General features: G+C 43.0%; 1 protein-coding gene across 7 annotated transcripts in view; it reads right to left on the bottom strand.

The window, feature by feature from the left end:
- Arl15 (ADP-ribosylation factor like GTPase 15) overlaps positions 1-17,593 on the bottom strand; it is a 384,290-nt gene that overhangs the window by 251,331 nt on the left and 115,366 nt on the right. The gene's annotated exons all lie outside the window — the stretch shown is intronic.

The raw sequence follows: 17,593 nt of genomic DNA, 5'->3' as shown, positions 1-17,593 counted from the left end.
ACACTGCCACCACGCTAGATACGGCAGAAGCAACAGGCATGGGGTTCTAACGGCATCCCACTACTGAACAGCCTTTGCACCTACCCACGAGGAAGCTACAGGAAGCCAATCTCAGAAGCATCCTGTACGATGCCGAGTCTGTTTTCTAAAACACCACTGTCTCAAAAAGTCAGAGACGAAGAAGGGAGCTGCTCCTCGTGAAGAATCAGAAGGCACAATATGAACTACAATGCATCCTAGATTAGACCCTGAACTGGGAGGAAGAAAGTGCCATAAATGACATTATTGGGACAATAGTGAGGACTGAATATAGACTGCACATTAGATAACAGTGTTGCATAAGGTTAAATTTCCTGAATTAAATAACTGTGCTGTCGTTATGTAAGGGGAAAAAAGTCGTTGTTCTGAGAAAACACATGCTCAAGTACCTGCAGGTGAAGGGTCTTGAAATCTGCAATTAACTGGCTCAGAAAAAGTCTAATAAGTCTGTTACTCCCTCCACCTCCTTCTGGTGGGCCGTGTGGGAAAGCAAACATGGCCAAGTCCTAACCAGGGACACTGAGTAGAGAACCCTAAGACTCTGTTCAAGCTTGGACTGTTAGCTGGGGCTGCGAACTGACAGCAGAGCACACAGGATAGATGTACCTCTGAGCACTCGGTCCTCTTGTTTTGATGTCACTTCAAGGGAAGTCTCTTAAATCACAAGTTAGGCCTTGGTCTAACTTGGGTTTGAGGTTAACTGACCTCGGGATTCTACGAACTCTAACAGTTTCTCAGCAGTCATACAAACTTATGTGGTCTTCATGAGTAAAGACAAAGGTTTGTAGTCACAGGCTATCATTCATTAATGTTTGATATTTTAATTCATCTCAAATCCAATTAAGATGTTGGCTGTGTACCACTTTCCAGAATCTTTAAGGTTCCCAATATTCATTTAATAGGAACATTAATTCATAAGAGACTAGAAATACAAGTAAGGAGGAAGGAAAACTCCTAATTTGATTGTCTAATCCCATAAAGAAAAGAGACCTATAAATGTTGTGGTGATTCCTCTCAGGTAAGATCTGAGTGTTCCTTGGCTGCCACAGTCTCATAATCAAGATTGAGTATTCCTCTCCCTCATTTCTAACACATGATCAAGTCTAGTCCACATGGCCTCTGAGCAGTGGTCACATAGCCCGAACCAGAGCAGTGGTTCTCAACCTTTCTAAGGCTGTGGCCCATTAATACAGATCATGTTGCAGTGACCCCAACCATAAAATTATTTCCATTGCTATTTCATAACTATAATTTTGTTATTGTTATGAATCATAATGTAAATGCCTGATGTGCAGGATGTCTGCTATGTGAGCCCTGTGGGAGTCATGACCCCACAGGTTGAGAACTGCTACTCTACACAGTCTACTGGAGTGTTTTGCCTAGGCTATCCCCTAGATACTACCACTCTCCCACTGTTTCCAGGAATAGTTAACCTTGCCCTCTGTTCTCCATAGCACCTACAGTGACTGTTCATAAAAACAAAATCCATTCTATATGCTTAACGTTCCTCAGTTATGTCTCCTGACCTATGGTTGTGAACTCTTATTGTGGTGTGGAACCACATCCAGACAAGTCACAGCTGGCTCTGCCAGCCTCATGTCCACCACTAATTCCAAACCTGGCTGAGCATCTCTCACCTCAGCCATTTGCCTATGCTATTCCCTCTTCCGCTGGCTTTGCCAACAGTTCTTTGGTTTCAGCTTAACCACCCTTTCCTGGGAGCAGACACCTCCGATCTGAGACTGTGTTAGCAACCAATGTCAAGCTCTCACAGCATGTCTGTGAATCCACATACAGAAGATTATGGTTTCGTATTCCCCTGCCAGACTGTGGGAACCACGTGTGTCCAATGCTGTCTCATAGCCCCAGTGCCTGGCAGTGGACAGGGCAAAGAAGCTACCCTCAATAAGTCACAGATAGGTGGAAAATGAATGATATCTAAGCTTTACCTTAAAAGGAGAAGAGAAAGCACAAGAGCTAAGAGGACGCTGGATCTCTGCGCCCCTGTGTTTAAAAGGGAAGTGTACAAGTAAGAGAAACCCTTGGCTTTTACACTTCAACACCAGAAGTTAGCCACGTCCCCCAAAGACCAGTTTTTGAAGTACAAGGTCTACTTTCTCAGTACACTAGAGGTTCCTTTTACCCCAAGTTCATTTTTCCCTCAGTTTGTAAGAGTTTTTGCTGACTTCTGGTAGGCAAATGATCCATATTCTACATGGATTCATTAAACGCCAATCATTTTTCCTTTCTTCTTTTCAAGTCTGAGGAGTCTTAATGATTTCAGGCTGCCTTCCTACGGTGGCCCACCCTACCGCAGCATCACTGTCACTCTTCCTTGGCCTGTCCTTTAGTCCCACTATGCTTTCTACTACAAGATCAATGACCACAATAGTCATCAGCCTTCTCTACGCCAGCACGTCATTTTCTGGACTCACGTGAAGACTACGCTATCTACAATGATTCCTCGTCCCTTAGACTCCTCGTGAATCTAGACAGATCTCTTCGTGGGCACATATAGTTCCTTGGAGGTGGCCACTGGCTAGCAGCTGCTTCCATTAGGAGGGGTCTTCTACACTGGCTGCTTTGGTCTTTGGTTGGGGGAAACAAGGAAGGACTTTATTTCTCTAGAAACCAGCTCCTGGCTCACTCGGCTCTGCTTGTGTAGTTCCTCTGGACCAGCTTCTGGACAGCACGGGGACTGGCCCCAATGTATGGGCCAAATTACCCTAAATCTTAAATACAAAATGAAGTGTGTGAGGCTGGAAGGATGGGTCGATGAGTAAAGGTGCTTGCCACCAAGGACCTCAGTTCACTCCCATGTAGTTGAAGGGGACAGCTAACTCCCATGAGATATCTATCTCTGACCTCTACAAAGATGCTGTGGATGTACACATACTAGAGAGATAGATAGATAGATAGATAGATAGATAGATAGATAGATAGATAGATAGGCAGATAGATGATTGATAGATAAATAGATAGATAATAGATATAGATTGATTGATTGTGCCTAAAGCTATACAATTTCATCTCCATGCTTAAAATCCAGAGCACAGCAACTTTATATCCAAGTCCACCAAAAGTCTCTATCAACGTTTGAATCATGTGAGGAAGCCTCAGATACTCTGACCCACGATAACTGAGCAACAATACTCCTTTCCTCTTCTGTTCTCTCCCCGTAGTGTCAGCTCCCTCCCCTGGCTGACTCACACAGCCTGCAATGTCACCCAGTATGACAATACCCTGGACACACCCCATCACTGTCCCCAGTCCCCAGCTCTGTGGTCCCAACTGATGGAACCCAAACTAAATCTGAATGAGAGGAAAAGCCTCCCCCTCTTCCACACTCAGGACTCGGGAATGAGAGGGAAAGCCGCCCCCTCTTCCACACTCAGGACTCGGGAATGAGAGGGAAAGCCGCCCCCTCTTCCACACTCAGGACTCGGGAATGAGAGGAAAAGCCTCCCCCTCTTCCACACTCAGGACTCGGGAATGAGAGGAAAAGCCTCCCCCTCTTCCACACTCAGGACTCGGGAATGAGAGGAAAAGCCTCCCCCTCTTCCACACTCAGGACTAGGGAAAATACAGCACTTTAGAAGAGAGATGCTGGACCGGTAGTTCTTACAGAAAGGTATTTAAGACCTATCCCAGAAACCCAGGAATACATATGTATTGAAAACGAATGCCACGGCTAACAGAGAAAGTGTTCTATTTTGAGCCAACAACGTAGAACTTTTAAGTATGTGCCACTTCAAAGCTGGGAGGAATGTTCACGCTTTTTAAGTCGGCTCCCGAAACTGTACAGAGTTTTCATTTGTTTCTTGTTTTAAAACCTAATGAAGCTTTGGATCTTATAGTCAATTTACTTAAAATTACTCACTTTGGCCTCTAGACTATACTGTACCAAAGGTCATTGTGTTTGTCTCCTACAGCAACTCTCGCATTGTTAAGAGTAAGCCCCTTTCATTGCTGTACAATGCGAGACACAATGCTGTCGGCAGTCCTGACAGCGAGCGGCAAACTCGGGCTTCATTCCCAGGCCAGACACTGAGGCATTGTGTGGCTCTGCTCGAGCCCCATAAACCTATCCACGCTTCAGCTTCCCCATGATTAACCAGTAACATTTAACACTATCTGCCACTTCCTTTCTCCAGGAGGATGTTAGGAGGCATGAGTTCAACGCGTTCTGCTCCTAAGAGAGGCGCCAGACGGACAAATAACTGTTCGTCGTGATGCTCATTTCCCTAAGATATCCTGGCTGCTACTTAGCTTCCCTGGGCAAGAGTCTGGCAGTCCGACACACTGCCCAGCTCAGAGTTCCTTCTATCAGCTCGGGGCAGCCACTCACATTCTCATCCCCACCCTAGCTCTCAAGTCAGGTTCTGCACACAACACCCAGGGCCCTATGCAGCAGGAAACAAAGAACAGAGCGGTCTGAACTGTAATCCCGCTCTCAGGGGGTACCACCATCACTGGCTCCCTCGCCTAGACTATTTCGGCTTTTTTTCCACAGGGTCAGTTAGTACTTGTTCCTTTTTGAAAAGAGGAAGGAGGTCATGTGTATCGAGAATACATAATTTGAGAACAAATCAAACTGTAAAGGTAAAAACAGGGCTTTGGACAAGAGTCTGGTAGGCAGCCCTACAGCAGGATCCACGGGGTCTCAAGTTTTGCCCGTTTCTGTTGGGAACAGTGTTAGACTGTTGCAGATGTAGCCAGACAGTGAGCACAGTAGATACTTGTTGAATATCTGCACAATGACCCCGCACTGCAAAGTACTAATTTGGCGTGTAGCTATGGACTCCATTGGCACTTGAAGACGGCAGCTACCTCCAAGCCACACAGTAGTCCTTCAAAGGGTGCAAACATTTGGCCTTCTTACGACTATGATCTTGGTCTTCCCTTCTCTGTCTACTGGCTGAGCCCCTGTTTAAAATACTGCTGGGAGGGCACTTTGGCCTCCTCCACTGCCAGCGGCGCAGGTAAGACCGCCACGTGTGTTTTTTATTTTCCTATTGGATTTACCAGCTGATAGAAATACGCACCCAGACTCAAGGGTATATCCATTTTGGGTTTCACTGGTGGTTCTAAAAGTTAAACTTTTATAGATTGTGAGGGCGGCCAGGAATCCAAACAGCGAGAGAATTGTCCTGGCACCACATATTTCTGGATGAGAGGCTTGCTGAAAGAGCCCCGCTCTGGCATCAGCCCCTGCAACTGCCAGGATTCCCTATCATCCTGTGGCATGAAATTCCCAGCCTCGTGGGACATGGCATTTGTTTCAATCAATGCTCTGTTTTACAGCATGAATACGAGATTTTATTCTGAGCACGATTCCAATTTGGTTGAAGCTTTATAGTTGCTGGAAAGTTTTCTTCAGTCAGCTTTGGGTCTTCCCCCAGCCACGCAGACACTGCCCAAGCCATGGTTTCTTCCTTATTTAAATATAGGCCTCACCAGACCAAAAAAACAAAACAAAACAAACAAACAAAACAAACAAAAAACCAAAACAAAAAACAAACAACAAACAAACCAAAACAAAAAGCAAACAAACAAAACAAAACAAAAAACAAACAAACAAACAAAAAACCCTGCTGGCTTCTGTAACAGATAGCCATGCATTTTCTTATTCTTTTTTTCTACAGCAGGGCAGAGCTGAGCACAGCTCCTAGGAAAGGCTTGTTTGATTCATGAGGCATCTCTGAGTCAAGGCCATACCTTAAGAGAGAGCTCACCTCCCTTTGTACATCTGTGTCTCACAGAGCTTGGGCTCAAGATGAGAAAGGGGCAGGTGGGCGTTATTTTCACATTTTTCTCTTTTGAACAGTTAAATGTTTAATATGTATGCATGGGTGCGTGCCTGCTGCCTGTGGAGGAACATTTAATTTCTAGAACTGTTGTCTTCGTTGGTGGTGCCCCCCCCCCGCCCCCTTCGTTTTATTAACAGTGCTGGAGATGGAACTCGGGGCTTCGTAAGGGCTCACAATAATCAAATATGAGTCTGTCTTTTGAAAATGGAACGCAATACAAAATACAAATCAATTCCAAATGTGTGGAAGGACATGTCTGAGCCTCTTAGGTTCTGCAGAAGAGAGCCATCAGGATCAGGATGACTGGGCGCCCACATAAATCCAAAAGGAGGAAAAAGGACGCGCTAAGGACAAGTAATTGTGGAGTACTAATTCAGTAATTCTGATTTCAGGACCAGAAAACGGAGGTTCAAAGAGGTGAGGTGGCTTGTCCAACAGGGACAGGATTCAGATCCCAGCGGTCAGTCTAGCTGCAGAACTGTTTCTGGAGCCTCTGGAGATCTCGGTCCTTCACATCTGAGAGTGCATTATAGAAAAGCAACTTCAGAGTCACAGGGCAACCTAGGTAAGATGATGTGTCCAGGTACTATTTATTAGGCGCCAGGGCTGAGGTGTGAGCTGTTCGGCTCCTCCAGACTCCTGGCTTGTGACCCCATGCCTCAGGAACTGCTACATCCAGGCCCAGGGACCAGAGCATCATAAGTGGGATGCTTCAGTTGCTTTGAAGAACTTAGAGAGTCCTTGAGAAAAGGCTGATTCCTTGATTGACGAGAAAGACGCCTGATAAAGGAGCCACAACTCATAGTCCTTTTCCCCTGCACCGGCAGGTGTCTCACGGTGTGCCTTTCATTCCCGCAAGGATGCGATGATGCTACGTCGATGCCCCTTGTCTCCGTCCATCACTTCCTGTGCCTGTTCTACTAACCCTCTAAAATAGTAGCAGCGAAAGAGAAGAGAGGCTTGGCCAATTCATTTCTTTCATTTAACCCCTTTTTGTCCTTGGAAAAGACACCACTTATCTGAAGAGAAACCCATGCATGACATAGATTTCTGATTCTATAGACAGAAATGCAGAAAAAAATTCCCTACCAGGGCAATCCTTTAAATATATTTTGTTCTTACAATAGACGTATGTATAAATATGTGTGTATAAATTTTGCTTCAATAAAGTAAGCTAATAAACAAATAAAGCTGATTGAAGAAGATATGGGGGTGGGGGTGGGGGAATCCATGAGTAAGCCAGGTCTCACAGAAATGCATGCAACGACGAAGGCCTAGAAGGAACACGCCCTCCTTAAGCCAATCTTTATCTGTAAGACGACAAATCAATGTCGAACATGTCCCACAGTCGTGGAAGCCCCTGAGTTCTCGCAAACACGTGAGAAAAGTGTAAGATCAAAACCGCGCCAAATGCAGTGAAAATACTAAGCAGGGAGACGGAACACTGACGCCCTTGACCTGACCGCCAGACAGCCTGGAAGACTCTCTCTGCCTTCCAAGAGCAATCTACTTCTTGAGGTGAAAAACCCCACTGCCCTTTAAAACCCTAGTAAGAAAAACAATCAACTGTTTTCATAGAAGATGGGTAAAACCTTTGGGCTGAGAGCTCACTCATAGATGAAGGCTCCAGTCCGGAATTGTCCCAGGGCTGGGGCTGCTGGCAGATACAACACAGTGCCTCGGGACACTAAGTCTGTCTTTGCAGTACACCCTTTGTATTTCTCAACCCACATTCCTTTTTTTGGGGTAAAATACTCCATTATTTCTGCTTTGTTCTGGGCTGTCTCCTGTCTCTGTCCCTATTAACTCGTGGCAACAAAAGAAACAAACAGAAGCAGGGGATTTCATGCTTAGCAGCTATAGACCCCGGCCGCACAGCTTTGCAGAGGGCCAGACATCTGAGGCTCTGAATGGAAGAGAGGAGAGTGCTGCCACACAGAGCCAGACCTGCCGCGCTGAGCCAGACCGGGGGCCCACGTGGCTCTCGGTCTGCACATCAGTCTGCCATCCTTGCTCATGGGTATTCACCGGGCCTGATGGACACGGTGTTTCCAGATCAACCGAGTGTGAGGTTTTCAAAGTTAGGGCATGTACGGGACACAATTGGATTTAAAGAGACCTATTCAAGATTCTCATATACTCCTGGTTTTCCAGACTTGGAGATCTGTCACACGATTAACAGATCAGAGAGAGAAGAGTCAAAAAGAGGAAAAAACTGGGAGATTCAAAAGAGGAAGCTAAATTGAAAAGACACGATATAGGATTTTTATTTTGTAATGGTTGGACAGGAAATCTGATTTTTTAAAGTATAAACTTTTATAATGCCAGAATTAGCCACTAAAAGCAGCAGTGCAATCCCCAGGCATGGCTGTCTGTAGCAGAACTCAAGCTTTATGTGCTTTTACAAGCATCTCCCTATAGGGCCTCACCCACACGAGCTTTAGAACATACACAGTTTTCCCTAAAGAGTGAAGAAATACAAATTTAGTTAAAAGTGAAACACTAAGACATTTTATACCCCCCCCCCACTGTTAAGTGAACAGAATGTTTCCCAACAGAAATTAGGTCTTGAAAATACAAAAACATGTTAAGTATTCCTCTCTATATTTTATGCATGTGGAATGAGTCAGATCTTGAAAACATTTAAAGAGAACTAGCTCCCTGGTTGTCTGTCCTTCAGATGAACTGAAGTTGTCACCACAAGCTCACTAGGAAGGAGCTCGACAAAGTATGTTCTTTCCCCTCTCAGCACTACAAAACTTCAGACTGAGAGCCTTGCAATGCCCAGGAAGAAAATAAATTCGACTAACTTCTTTTCATCTTGCAGTCCTTAACAGGAAAATCTATTCTTTTGCTTAAATCTTTGGGCTCCATAAAAATGAGGCTCATTCCCACATACTCCAGGGTCTCCTCCGGTTTCTGTACATCTGTCCACCTCCGCTACCCACCTCTGCCAACCACCTCTGCCAACCACCTCTGCCAACCACCTCTGTCACCCACCTCTGCCACCCATTTCGTTAGGCCTCTTGGTCAGAACATTACCACCATCCTCGAGACAATTATGGTATCTGCTGATGTCATTACCTTAAACATTATTCTCTACCATCTCCACGAGGCTATGCTCTCTCTAAAACACATAAAACCACTTTCATGACTTACTGCGAGGGTGATACAAATTCTTTATACAAGCAGAAAAAGCTCTTTTTCATTTGGCCTTAGATTTGATACAACAACAACAACAACCCCCCCACACACACACACACTCACACACACACCACACAACAATTACAATTCTTTTTACTGTTATTTTCCCACTACAGACTTGACCCCAATGGAGACCACATACTCGCTTTCTTGGTCCATGTCATCTAAGAAGCCTACCCGTCAATGCTCACCAACTTCTCTGCGGTTTTCAAAGTTGAGCTCAACACCCCCCCATCTCCCATCTCTTCTGTGCTCCTTGGTCTAATCTGAATGGCATTTTTCATGGTCTTCCCTTCACTAGCACAACACTCCCACTCTGTCACGCGTGCTTGCTGTCCATCTCCCCCCACTGGGTTCTGAGCAAGCGCATGAAGGTATTAATTCAACTGTGGAAGGGGAGGTCTGGCCCAGCATCCAACTGGCCATGGGACAGGTGTGCCCCAGTAAGTGTACCACATTGACTAAGTGCATGTCAGAGAAGCCTGGAATGGAGAGGCCCCAGAGCCACCAGGATGAGTTGGTTTACTGACGGCCATCACCTAAACTAGGAAATAAGATCGCCTCTTGGGAAGCACTGGAGCTTTCACGGTATCAGTTACCAAATGAAAACAGTATATAACAATTAATAGATTAGCATTATTATAATGAAGCTTTGTGTTGTCTTTTCATTTTTTACTTAGCAGACGGTTTTCCTAAGGAACTCTGACTTTTGTGATTCTTCTTATGGCATATAATTCAACATAATTCATGTTTAGGGTTTATTTATTCATCCATTTGATCAAAGAGCTGATAAACACCAAACACCAATGGTGACTAATAACGAAGGCAGTCAGTCAGTCAGTCCTTCTGGTTTGCTATGGGAAGATCAATTAAAATTACTCACTATATAACATAACATAATTAATAATATAACGTAAGAGCACAGATTTTCTTTTTCCTGTCTTAGAAAGGGAAAATCCAAAGGCAAGTTTTAAACATATTAGTCTATCCTAACTGTAAAATTGGTTCTTGGACAGTAAGTCACTCCATAGGAAGACCCAGACAAAAGGCTAAGGGCAGAGGCATATTCAATCCCTGTGTATCCTCAAAGCATGCTGCTTTATAGCTGCTGACAAAGACAAATGTTTACTATGGTCTAGAGCTGAGGAGCCAGTACAGTGAGCGAGATGTTATCCCTCCTCACACATCAACACACGTGCCAGACAGATTCTGATCGCAAAGTCTGTTATTGGTGATGAGAAAGGCAGCGAGGGCACAGCTGGATATCTCAGATCCACAGCTGAGCTGGCAGCAGGGGTGGTTCAAGACATCTTCTCACTTTAAAAGCTGGAATTAATCTGAGTTATTTAAAGGTGTGTTTTATTAAAGAGGCACTTTTCATTATGATCAAACATCGTACACAAAAGCTGCGCGCAGACTAAGGCAGACAACTGAAATCACCTCTGAGAAATCAACAGATTTTCTTCCATACCCACAAGTCACTTACCAAAACCAGACACCAATAAAAGAATAATAATCTGTTCACACCTCGAAAAAGTGAAAGGAAGCATATGGGCTTACATGTATGTCATAAATGTTTTTAGTGCTTTATTCCCTAAAAGTCATAAAGCACACATATCATATAGATGATAAGAGAATCTTATAGGAGGCTGATGATGGTATTAGGGTACTCAGGTAAAATATCGTTCAAGGTATCTGCAGGGGGCTGTCTAAGCACGCACTCTATCAAAGGAGTTCTCATACTACACAGGAAACTACGAGATATGAGCATAACAAATACTTTTCTCTGATTGCAAAGAATATAAGAATGGTATACTAGGAGTCTGATAAGTCACAGAATGAGTAAAAAGACTCACAAATACCCAAGAACCAAGAAACCCAGAGTGTTGCCACAGTGGCCACTGCTAGTTTGGCCACCTAACACTGACTGCCTGCTGGCCTAAGCCCTTTCTACCACAATCACAGCATAACTCAATGCTCCATCCAATTGGCTAAGCTCAGGCCCTGGCTGCCATGGAGTTGAAGAAAAAAAGTTAAAAAGTCATCCTGACCTACAGCAATGAAAAGGACCCCTGACTCCTAAGCTGTTACAAGATACTGTAGAATGCCTAGTATCCGTTTGCAGGGAATCCCGGAACACTCTCAAGTCTACATCATGTCCTATGGTACACCAGAGAGCTGAATTATAGATACAAATTAGAACAAGATCTATTTATGTCCCACTTCCACAGACATTGCGGCAGAAAACAGCAGTCCAGTGAGCAGGAAGGCCAACCTGGGACCCAGGCCAGAGGGCAAACTGGGAGCTGGGATTTGCTGGGCAAATAGGTTGTCTTCTTACTCTGCTTCCTGTTCTCTGCCTTCTCTCTCCCCTGTCCAGACTCCTCTTGATACATTATCACGTTTGATACTTTGTTGCTTTGCCTTGACTTTCATATCTGACAGGAGGCAAAATGAAACCCAGAACACATGGAGCCCTAGGTAGCATCTATTTTTCCTCAACCAAAAACCAAGGTGTGGTGGGGTAGCCTGGGCTACTTCTGTCACTAGAAACTAGAAACCTATAAAACCTCTTAAACTCCTTAAGGATATGTGACTGGGTGTCTATGTATGTCTACATGCACACAGTTATTTCTTTACTTACGTTAAATAAATCCGTTCTGGGTGTCCACATATTTATCTAGCTAGCATAGGATACTGAATCCTTCGAGTTTCCCTTTTCCAATTAGCAAAGAGCACCATAATCATGAAGCAACTGTTAAAGCTACTTGTCTGGAACATGTGGAAAACCAGAACGGATTTATAGTGAACATCAACTAGGTAGACACTCTTTGGCTAGCAAACCTAGCTTTTCCAGAAGAATTAAGACTTGAAGACTTGCAGTGAGCTGTCTTATTAGAGAGACAAAGTACTAGGGCAAAGGGGTCGGGGGAGGACTAGTTCGATGGTTCTCAGCCTGTGGGTCGTGACCCCTTAGGGAGTTGCATCTCAGATACCCTGCATATCAGATATTCACCTTACAATTACAGCAATAGCAGAACTGCAGTTATGAAGTAGCAATGAAATAATTTTACGAGCAGGGGTCACCACAACATGAGGAACTGTATAAAAGTGTCCCAGTGTTAGGAAGTTTGGAAATTGCTGCATTAGACAAAGGGAAGAAGAAGAAAAGAAGAAGAAAAGAAGAAGAAGAAGAAGAAGAAGAAGAAGAAGAAGAAGAAGAAGAAGAAGAAGAAGAAGAAGAAGAAGAAGAAGAAGAAGAAGAAGAAGAAATTGCTGCATTAGACAAAGGGAAGAAGAAGAAAAGAAGAAGAAAAGAAGAAGGAAGAAGAAGAAGAAGAAGAAGAAGAAGAAGAAGAAGAAGAAGAAGAAGAAGAAGGAAGAAGAAGAAGAAGAAGAAGAAGAAGAAGAAGAAGAAGAAGAAGGAAGAAGAAGAAGAAGAAGAAAGAAGAAGAAGAAGAAGGAAGAAGAAGAAGAAGAAAGAAGAAGAAGAAGAAGAAGAAAGAAGAAGAAGAAGAAAGAAGAAGAAGAAGAAGAAAGAAGAAGAAGAAGAAAGAAGAAGAGGAAGAAGAAGAAAGAAGAAGAAGAAAGAAGAAGAAGGAAGAAGAAGAAGAAGAAGAAGAAGAAAGAAGAAGAAAGAAGAAGAAGAAGAAGAAAGAAGAAGAAAGAAGAAGAAAGAAGAAGAAGGAAGAAGAAAGAAGAAGAAAGAAGAAGAAGAAGAAGAAGAAGAAGAAGAAGAAGAAAGAAGAAGAAGGAAGAAGAAGAAGAAGGAAGAAGAAGAAAGAAGAAGAAAGAAGAAGAAAGAAGAAGAAAGAAGAAGAAGAAGAAGAAGAAGAAAGAAGAAGAAAGAAGAAGAAGGAAGAAGAAGAAAGAAGAAGAAGAAAGAAGAAGGAAGAAGAAGGAAGAAGAAGAAGGAAGAAGAAGAAGAAGAAGAAGGAGAAGAAGGAGGAGGAGGAGGAGGAGGAGGAGGAAGAAGAAGAAGAAGAAGAAGAAGAAGAAGAAGAAGAAGAAGAAGAAGAAGGAAGAAGAAGAAGAAGGAGGAGGAAGAGGAAGAGGAAGAGGAGGAGGAGGAGGAGGAGGAGGAGGAGGAAGAAGAAGAAGAAGAAGAAGAAGAAGAAGAAGAAGAAGAAGAAGAAGAAGAAGAAGAAGAAGAAGAAGAAGAAGAAGAAGAAGAAGAAGAAGATATTATGGTTCATTTGATGACTGTCTGGAAACAATTTATAATATTCTGATTAAAAACGTATGGTTCCATTCTAAATAGATCCTGTAGCTTCCGTGGCATTTCATAAACGATAAAGGACATATTTATGATTCTTTGACCTTAGTATTGATATCAACCATATAGTTAAAATTAGTTTGGGGGTAGATCCTTAAAATTATTTATGGACCATAAAAGACAGGGTTTTCAAGATGAAAAATATTCATCACTGAAAGCATATAAAAATGTATGGAGAGGACCTCGAATATATCAAACCACAAAAATGAAGAAAGGTGCCCCGGCACGGTGGCGCACGCCTGTAAGCCTAGCACTTGAGAGGCAGGTGGGTCTGGAACTCTAAAGAGTGAGTTCCAGGTCAGCTAAGGAAACACAGAGAAACCTGGAAAAAGAAAACAAAAACACCAGTACCACCACCAACAAAGAGAAAGAGGAGGAAGAGAAGATGAAGACGATGAAGAAAAGACATCACCAGAAAAAAAATACAAGAATAGAAAAATCTGAGATAGTTTTAGTCTAAACAAATCTTCATAGACTAAAATAATGCCTCATTGTCTATCATCAGAGGGCCCAGGGATTGGGCGGAAAAACTTAAAATTGCCCTCGGTTTATCTTAACCAGCAGGACTTCTAAAAACCATAGCTCTCTTTTTCAACCTTATGAATTTTAAATTTCTTGCACATTCCTAATATGTCCTTGGGCCAAAGTAGTTCAAAGAACAAGGTATCCTAGAGCATATGATTCGAAATGACATATTTGAAAGTGCTTAATCACACACTAGCCCTTCTACTATAAACCACAGATGCTCTCTCACAGGAAAAATATGTGCGTTAACTAGTCAAAAAGAGAAGATATAACGAATACAGTTTGTCCAACTGTGAGTGAGAAATGGGAAATGAGATGGCTTGAGAGTTAAGAGAACTTGCTGTTCTTGCAAAGGACTGAGGATCCATTCCCAGCATCCATAGGGTGGCTCACAACCATCCCTAATTCCTGTTCCAAGGGAACCGATGCCCTCTACTAACCTCTGCAAGTAGCAGATATATAGAAGGCAGAGAGATATACATGTAAGCAACACACACACACACACACACACACACACTCACTCACAAACACACTCACACACTCACACACACTCATACACACTCACTTACACACTGACTCACACACTCAAACACACTCACACACACATACACACACACTCACACATACTCACTCACACACACTCACACACATACTCACACACACTCTCACACACTCACACACATACACACTCACTCATACACATACTCACACACTCACACACTCACACTCACTCACACACACTCACTCACACACTGACTCACACACTCAAACACACTCACACACTCACACTCACCCATGTACGCGCACACACACACATGCATATACACATCTATTAAATGTTTTTTAATGGAAGGAGCAATAGAAGGCAGTGCAAGTTTACCTCTGGCCTCCATATGGAAACACAAGGAAGGGCATGCCTGCTGGTGTGCCCGTGTGCATGCACACACATGTATTCCGCCCAACAACAAAAGTGGGGAGGGATCCCCGAACACTTTGATAATCTCTTGCCCTGACACATGTGGCCTCGGTGGCAAAGTAAACTACTGCCAGATGTCTGACTGAATGGTACCTTGGTGACTTTCAAAGTTCTACAGAAAAGGAACCCACTATTTATTTTACTTAAGTCAATGGGAATTCTAAAGGTTTAAAAGACAAAAACAAGTGCACCATGTTAAAAGGCCGCCTGCTATTAACTCATTGCATTTTAAATATTTGCACCTTTCAGTTTTAACAGGACTCCTAAGTATTTAACATTTCCCAAATGTTTGTCTACATAAAGCCAATCAATGGTGTCCTGATGTGTTGCCAGGGGCACTGTTACTAGATAAACAGAGAGTACCACAGGCAGTGGGGAAGAAATAATTCATCCAGAATTTTCCATAGTAAGAGGACAGAAGAATACAGCAACAAACAAACGAATAAGCATGTGGTTGGAGACCCCTTGTTAGAACATGTCCCAGGAAGAACAGCCCACTGTGGGCTTCCCTGAACACTGACTTTCAGGCCCCCAACCAGTCTCTATCCTTCTTTAGGGCTGGGAGGCTGGCCTCCACAGACTACATCAGCAGGCCCTGTGGTCTCTAGTTACAGCCAATGAAATACAGAAGAGAAGAATGAAGACAAGCTATTCCTCCAACTTGCTTTCTTCTTGCAAGAGAGGGGGATGTACCATAGAGCTGGCTCACATCTCACCTCTGATACTGTCAGACCTTCCATGCAGCCCTCCCTACCAATGAGGTCCAAAAATAGCTCTTTGCTCCTTTGGGACAAGGGATCATCCTGGTATCCTGCCCATACCTTTGAAAAAAAGAAGTGGCATCAGCTTTTTAAAAACGTTGCATGTTGCTAATTTGAAAAGGTTGTTTCCTGACAGAGCCTAACAGGCAGCCCTTATAATGACTAAATTTAAATGAAGATAGCATCTATATTGAGGTTTTAGCAAAAACAGAAGTTAGGTTTAGGAAGAAGAATGGGGGAAAATTAAAACCGTGGTATACCCAGCATTAGAAATCAACATGGGATTGAGTAATAACTGAGTCATTCTAGGAAGAGGCAGAGTTCACAGGACAATCACCGGGCAATCTAAATCTACATGTGAGGGGCTGCACACACAGAGGAAAAGTTTCCTGGTATTCCTGTACAGAAAAGATTCTTGATTGGGCAAATTAATGTTCAAATTACTAAAGCTGGAAGCTTAAAACCTCTTCCTTTGCCTTTAGCTTACAAACCCAATTCTTCATAAATCTAGAAATTATGGCAATCGCTTTTAAGAAGGGCTTCGGTTAACACTTAACCTCATTAACAAACTTTGTTATACTCCCTCTAGCCTTTTAACTAACATTTCTAAACATAGTTCATTCAATTTTATTTTTAAAGTACTTCAGACACTTCACACAGAAAATGTCTCCAAGTACTAAAGCCTTATGACTTGCATTAACTACCACCCAATTTAGTGAATAGTAAGTTTTCAAACATTCTCCTACTTCTAAAAATGAATACTTATAATTTCCAGTTTAAATCAATTATTCAACTTGATGGCTCTAGGAAAATAGTATTATCTTGAACACATTATCAAAGTACCAACAATGTGAATTTATTCACTCCACCGTGTATATGCATAATTCAAAATTTCAAGCTGACATCTTCTGCAATTCTGGGGATCGAATCCAGGGACTTGCACATCTTGGCCAGGGCTCTACCACGAGGCTGCAGCCCCTGCTCTTCAACCAAAGCCTTCTGACAGTAAGTCAGCTAACCCCTTGCTGCACATGCCAATCTGTGGACAACGCTTCCCAACTCATGGCAATGGAAATACCATGCCTTAAGCATGGTACTCTCCATCCAAGTACTACATATATTAGCTACTACGTTCCTTAAAGGGGAATTACTGGACCCTCCCATAAATCACTTCGACAGCTCACTGCTTTTGCATTTTCTTGGCATTTTACTGTCTTCCAGTCTAAAACTGAGGACACATTAAGGCCAACTTTATGGACAGATTATCGTGTGCTGATCAAAATCCATCCTTCCGCTAAGCTAAGCTGCCTTTCTTTCCTTAAGTCTACCCAAGAACATTGCACAAGCAGTCCTCTTTGGCATCTCCTTGCTGTTAGATGATCACATAAAGGCATAAATCTTGCTGCTCATTAGAGCAGAGGGAAAGAAAGAATACAAGGGGAAGGAAGAGAGGGACGGACACGGAGGGGGAGGAAAAGCAGAAAGTCAACAATAGAAAATTGCGGCAGAATTGATGAAGCCAAAAGGCTCTTCCAAGAGATTAACACACCGAGAGATTTACACGAAGATGGACCCTGGAGAGGAGCGGGTGGGAGGTTCCAATGACTAATCAGAAACAAAAGCGATAAATCACTTTACTCTACAGAGGTGAGAAAAATTAGAGTACTATACATGATTATATTCCAGGAAACAGCCTAACCCAGAAAAATGAACGAGTTTCTAGAAATACAAAACAACCAAGACTAACTATGAAGAAACAGAGACTCTGTATTTTGGAATATAGTAAGTATAAAAAAATGCAAAAATAGTCAAAGTCTCCTAATGAAATCCAGCTTCACTGGAAAATTCCCACAAACCACTTAGGCTAATATTAATTGAAGAAGATAGAATATTTCAAACTATTTTATATAATCAGCATTACCTTGACACCAAACCAGGCAAAGACACAAGAAAAAAATATATCAGTTATGAAAAAAAGTGTTCACTGATATTCACTTACTGC

This window comes from Rattus norvegicus, chromosome 2, assembly GCF_036323735.1.
Source record: "Rattus norvegicus strain BN/NHsdMcwi chromosome 2, GRCr8, whole genome shotgun sequence".
NCBI lineage: Eukaryota > Metazoa > Chordata > Mammalia > Rodentia > Muridae > Rattus > Rattus norvegicus.
Note: the sequence above shows the minus strand (reverse complement) of the source record. Positions and strands in the feature narration are given on the sequence as shown.